Source organism: Coenobita brevimanus, chromosome 46, assembly GCF_032717465.1.
Source record: "Coenobita brevimanus isolate Jiangsu-jjx chromosome 46, ASM3271746v2, whole genome shotgun sequence".
Taxonomy (NCBI): domain Eukaryota; kingdom Metazoa; phylum Arthropoda; class Malacostraca; order Decapoda; family Coenobitidae; genus Coenobita; species Coenobita brevimanus.
In genome coordinates, this window is record NC_136999.1 from 30580596 (window position 1) to 30586887 (window position 6292).

Genomic DNA, 6292 nt, shown 5'->3' on the forward strand with positions numbered 1-6292 from the left:
GATGATGCAGGATTAAGCTGAATATTATTAAACATTAGTAGGTATACCTGTGCAAGATTTTGTCGGGTTGATAGGTGTAAGAACTGAATCTTTGATGCAGTAAAAACAACCATATTATTTTTACCCCAGTCAGAGATACGAGCAAAGTCAGACATTAGGTGTGCCATACCCTCATCACCATTTATTCAAGTAACTTTGCTCAGATGGGCGTTATAGGAGCTAGATGGAAAGGTGAAGGGTGGAGTTATCAGCGTATGAGTGGATAGGGTTAGATGTACAGCTTGGAAGGTCATTGATGAATAAAAGGAAGAGAGTTGGTGATAGGACAGAGCCCTGAGGAAGACCACTGTTGATAGATCTAGGAGAAGAATGATGGCCGTCTACAACAGCGGCTATAGAACAACTAGACAGGAAGCTAGCGATGAAAGCACAAATAGAAGGATAGAAACCGTAAGAGAATAGTTTGGAAATTAAAGATTTGTGCCAGATTCGATCGAAAGCCTTAGAGATGTCAAATGCAATGGCAAAGCTTTTGCCAAAGTCCCGAAAGGAGGATGACCAGGAGTCTGAAAGGTAGGTGAAAAGATCACCAGTGGAGCGTCCCTGATGGAACCCGTACTGACGATCAGAAAGAAGGTTGTGATAGGAAAGTTGCCTTAAAATTTTTCTATTGAGAAATGACTCGAAAACTTTTTAAATACAGGACGTTAAAGCAACTGGACGATAGTTGGAGGATTGGAAGTAGTGCCTTCTTTTGGGACTGGCTGAATGAGAGCAAACTTTCAGCAAGGAGGAAAGGTACAAGTTGACAGATAAAGACGAAAGAGTTTGCCTAGGCAGGGTGTAAGCACAGAAGCACAGTTCTTGAGAACAACAGGAGAGACTCCATCAGGCTCATATGCCTTGTTAGTATTGAGGTCAGTGATGGCAGAAAATACATCAGCTGAAGAAATTTTAATGTCAGCCATGAGGAAGTCAGAGGGGGGAAGTGATGGAGGAACAGCACCGGAATCAGTCACAGGTGGAACTGGAGGAGAAAGTCTGTGTGAAGAGATCTGTTTAATCAGTAGAAGAAATATTTACAAGTTCCATCAGAGTAGAAAGGAGGAGGGAAGGATGATGAGGTAAAGTTGTAAGAAAGGTTGGTGGCAAGGTGCCAGAAGGAAGGCGGGAAGAATTCGAGTTGGAGAGTTGAGAACATTTTAAATCGGATGAAATTATTTTTCGCAGAGCGAAGAATAGACTTAGCACGATTCCAGGCAGAAATGTAAAGATTATGTGATTCAGGGGTGGGTTGGCTCCGAAATTCTGCTTTTTGTAGGCCCTCTCCTTGTTCACGGGACAGCATTAGAACAAGCGTGATTGAAAACCAAGGTTTTCTTGCGTTAGACAAAGGATACGAGAAAGGAATGTATGCTTCCATGCCCGAGAGAATAACCTCCGTAATGTATCACACATAGATGGTTCCCGACCATGGAAGCAATAAATGTTCCAGGGAAAATCGAAGAAGTACTGCCTGTGGGCCTCCCAATCACGGCTCCAAAATTCAGCTTTTGCTGAAAAAGGCTTTATAATGTAATAGTTATAATAGATTGTTGGTGGATGAGAGAGAGAAATTGAGGACATGGAAGGAGCACCTTGAGGATTTGTTGAATGTAGAGAGTGAGAGCAGTGCAGTATAAGTGGTTGGAGGAGTGGCTGGGAGAAGAAGAGATGAGAGGAGGAGGAAGAGATCAGTAGGGCAGAAGTAGTGGAAGCAATGAAGAAGATCAAGTTGGGAAAGGCCCCAGGGTGTGGAGTGTGTGGTGAAATGCTGAGGCTATGGGGTGAGGTTGTTGTGGAGTGGATACGGAGGTTGTGTAGATTGGCTTAGGAAGTGGGAAGGGTTCCTGAGGACTGGAAATCAGGTATAATTGTTCCTTTATACAAAGGAAAAGGAGAGAGAAGTACGTGGTAACCATAAGGGTATTTGCCTTCTTAGTGTGAATGGTAAAATATATGGTAGAATACTCATTGGCCTGCTCTCTGTTTTGCTAAAACACTGAAAAAGTTCAGCAAATTGGGATTGTCAGAACTAGTCCAGGGGCCGATGGGAAACAAGCTCAGCTCTCCCTGTCATCCGCTTTCCATCCACACCTTGGGAGTACTGCCCCGCTCGACTGGTGCTATAGTCTACTCCTCTGGGCTTGAAATACGTGTTACAAATGCACAACCTCCTTCCTGACACATATCCTTCAGTCGCTTCCCATTATCATTGTCTCCTGGTACTTCGTTACAATCCATTATGTCATACTCAGGACCAGTACCTAGGCTTCTCTTCCATTTATATCGCCCATTACAATCACTTTTTAGCTCCTGGGCACTTCTCCCACTGCTTCATTCAGCTCATCCCAAAACCCCCCCCCCCCTCTCTCTCTCTCTCTCTCTCTCTCTCTCTCTCCTGTCATCAAACGCTGCACTCATGTCACTACCCTTTCACCTTCTCGAGCTTGACACACATACATCTCGAGCTGACACATTTGTAATCTCTCACTCCATTCTGTCACACTTCATTCATCAGCAAAGCAACCCCTTCCTTTCACCTTCATCTTCCATTCATGCACGACCTTACACACTCTACACCCTTCTACTCCTCCACTTCACACCCTTTCATCTTTGTTTCACACAATGCCATCATGGAATACCTCGCATTCTTGAACACATTCACCACTCCCACCCTCTTGCTCTTCTCATTCACACCTCTCACATTCCACATGGTCATGCGAATCTACCTATTTGGTTGAGGCTCAGGGCAGAGTGCACTGGGCCCTCAAGGCTCTCGAAACATTTGCCATGATTAAGTGATTTAGATAAAGTCTGGGGACAACCCCTGAAAAAAAAAAAATTGTTATACAGTTACCATCCAGCATAGTAAACGGTTTCCTGGGCACAGGGAAACCATTTGACTGTCATTCAGTGAGACACAAGGCATCCCTACACTGAGTGAATGGATGATGGGCGACCCACCTACTATAAGGTGAGGAGTTAATCCCATCTACCATTTATATATATATATATATATATATATATATATATATATATATAACCATCTACTATAGGGTGGAAGGGCAATCCATCTACCATTTTATATATATATATATATATATATATATATATATATATATATATATCGTTTTCGTTTTCGTTTTTAAAGGCTCCAACATGCTTGCATGTGTCGGCCTTAGTCACCTAATGGCGGCTCTCCATGCTGCACGATCCATTACAGCCTCCCTGTTCAGTCCATTTAACCCTAGGTCACACTTAATGACCGTCCCACTGTCTTTCTGCATTCTACCCCTCATAACCCCACACAATATTAACACTTCTCACCTTCCTCACCCAACTATCATCCCCATCCTCTCCACATGTCCAAACCACCTCCAATCTACCTCTCCCTCATCACAACACCAATACACTCCAGTCCCATCCCCTACCTCTCAACTCTTCCATTGTAAACCCAGCCCACTCAGGCCTTGGGCCTTGAGGGCCACACTGCACATCCACCTAATCATTGTCATTTCTGTGCGTCTGAGCCGGCGAATGTCTTCCTCCTTCACTGCCCAGGTCTCACTGCCATACAGCATTACACACTCTAACACACGCTGCATACAAAGACCCCTTAGCACGTAGGGAGAGCCCCTCAATGTCAGGAAGGCAAGAGCTCCTGAACTTCTTCCAACCACTTCTCACCCTAGCCACAGAGCCCCGACTCCAGCCCCACCTCCAGTACACAACATGTCTCCTAAATAACAAAACTCTTCCACACACTCAAGGGTCACCAGCAAGTTTAATTCTTTCACGTCTGACGATCTCCACCTGCTCACCCCAACTTTTGCCATTACACATAAAATCATTATCTACTTGATCTACCTCTGATACCACTACATCTCTTATGCACCCATTTATCACACACACATACAAGATGGAATTACTTCCCACGCCCAGCGGCAAACTGCACATGGCCACTCTCCCTCGTCTTTGACAGTACCGCCACCAACCCTAGATATCATCACTTTTGTTTTATCTGCATTTACCCTTAAACCCTTTTTGCCCCATACCATCTCTCCACTTCCTAAACCTTTCCTCCGCCTCCCTTTCATTCTCTGCAATCAACACAGAATCATCAGCATACAACAACTCCACGGGAGTCCGTTTCTAAAGTCACGTGAAAGGGATTCAAGTACCATGATAAACAACATGGGACTCAAGACTGACCCCTGATGTACACAACATTCACGGAAAACTCATCACTCAAATCTTTCCATTCCTCTCACCTGGGTGTGAGCACCCACACTCCCCATGGCCATAACCACCCTAACCAGCCACTCCTCCAAGCCAAGCTTTCTCATTGCCACTTCACCACCTCTCTAGGGACTCTGTCAAATGCCTTTTCCCAAATCAACAAAAACAAAATAAAGATCCCTTCTCCTACCAATATATTTTTCCTGAAGCTGTCGAACAATGAATATGGCATCAGTGGTCCCCTACCTGGCACTAAACCCAAACTGCATCTCATCAATATTCACTCTTTCTCTAATCATACCTTCTAAAAACTCTCCATTACCTTCATTATCTGATCTAAAAGCTTTATACCTCTATATTCCCTCTTTCCAGGGGCATCACCCTTCCCTTTATACATTTACAATTACCTCTTCAGCCAATCATCTGGGACAACACACTCATAAATAATCCTATTTATCAGGTCAGTGACTAAACTCACCCTATATCGCCTGAGGTACTTCAACATTTCGGCAGTCAACCCAGACACACCTGCTGCCTTCCCCACTCTCATCTGCCTATTGCCTCACTCACAGTAGCGAGTATCAATCAAGGCCAAGGGCCAGACACTGGATCTGCTGGCTCCAAACCTTCCCTGTCCCAGTCAAACTCCTCATTCAACAACCGGTTATAATGCTCTCTCCATGTATCTTTAATATCCTCACTGTTCACCACTACCCTTCCTTCATCATTCTTCACACACTGCTCACCTATGATATCCCGATTATCCCTCTTCACCTGACGTGCCACCCTAAATATATTTTTCCTTTCCCCATGATTTAGGTTATCAAGTAATTGTCTCTGTGACTCAGACTTTGCCCTGTATACCTCTCTCCTAGCCCTACGCTTGGCAGCCAAATATTCCTCTTTGCTACCACCCTTCTTCCATTCCCAAACAATTCCTCTAACTATCTATGCACTACACCACATGCACTTTACATTTCACAAACGTATCCCACTACGTTACAGGGGTTGGCGCCAGCAAGGGCATGCGGCCAGAAAACTTTGCCCCCGCTACTTAGTGGCGGACTTCTGGGGAGTAGGCGTGGCGGGGTTTCCCGCGGCATAGATCATGGGTCCAGGGCGAGATGGGGCTCGGGCCTGTGCTAGAGGTACAGGGCATTGCGGTTCCCAGGCTGCCGCTTCCGCCCAATAGAGAGGGCCGAACCTGGGAGTATGGCGTCCCAGGAGGCTGCCCTATCAGTGGGTGTATAATGGCAGGATAGTTGCAGTGCCAAGACGCGCTTGGAGGGTGTCCCTGCAGCTGTCCTGGCAGGGTGCCCCGAGGCCACTACCACAGCCACTGGTAAGCTGGTGGGCTAGGGGTCCCCAGATCCAGTACCTGGACCTGGGGATTGTGCGGTGAAGTGGGACCTGTGCTGTGTCTGCTACATTTGGTAATACTGAAGATGACAAAACAAAAAAGGTTTCAAAGCAAACCTGAGGACAGTAAATCACCCATGAGATGAGGGTGGGTTCATGGAATGTGGGAAGTTTGAGGGAAGAGCAAGGGGAAGTCGTTGAGGCATTCAGTAGGAGGTGGGTGGACGTGGCGTGTTTGCAGGAAGTCCGGTAGATGGGATGGGATTGCCCTTCACCTTATATATATATATATATATATATATATATATATATATATATATATATATATATATAAAAACCCATATAATATAAGGTGAAGGGCGCCCACACTACCATTATATATATATATATTGTAGTAGGTGGGGCCTTTCCCTCACTCACTTGATGTAGTGCTGCTCTCCAGGTGTCTGCCTTTCCTCTCCTCCATCCTTCTTTCCATCCATCCTCTTCTGTCTTTCCTTCATTCTTTCCTCTTTCTTGTGCCTGCAGGTGACTTCCCACACTCCCTCTTGTCTTTCTTTCCTTCATTCTTTCCTCTTCCTTCTGCCTGTGGGTGACTCTACACTAAGTGACAAGCCAGATGTTTTCCTGTACCAGGAAACCATTTACTACG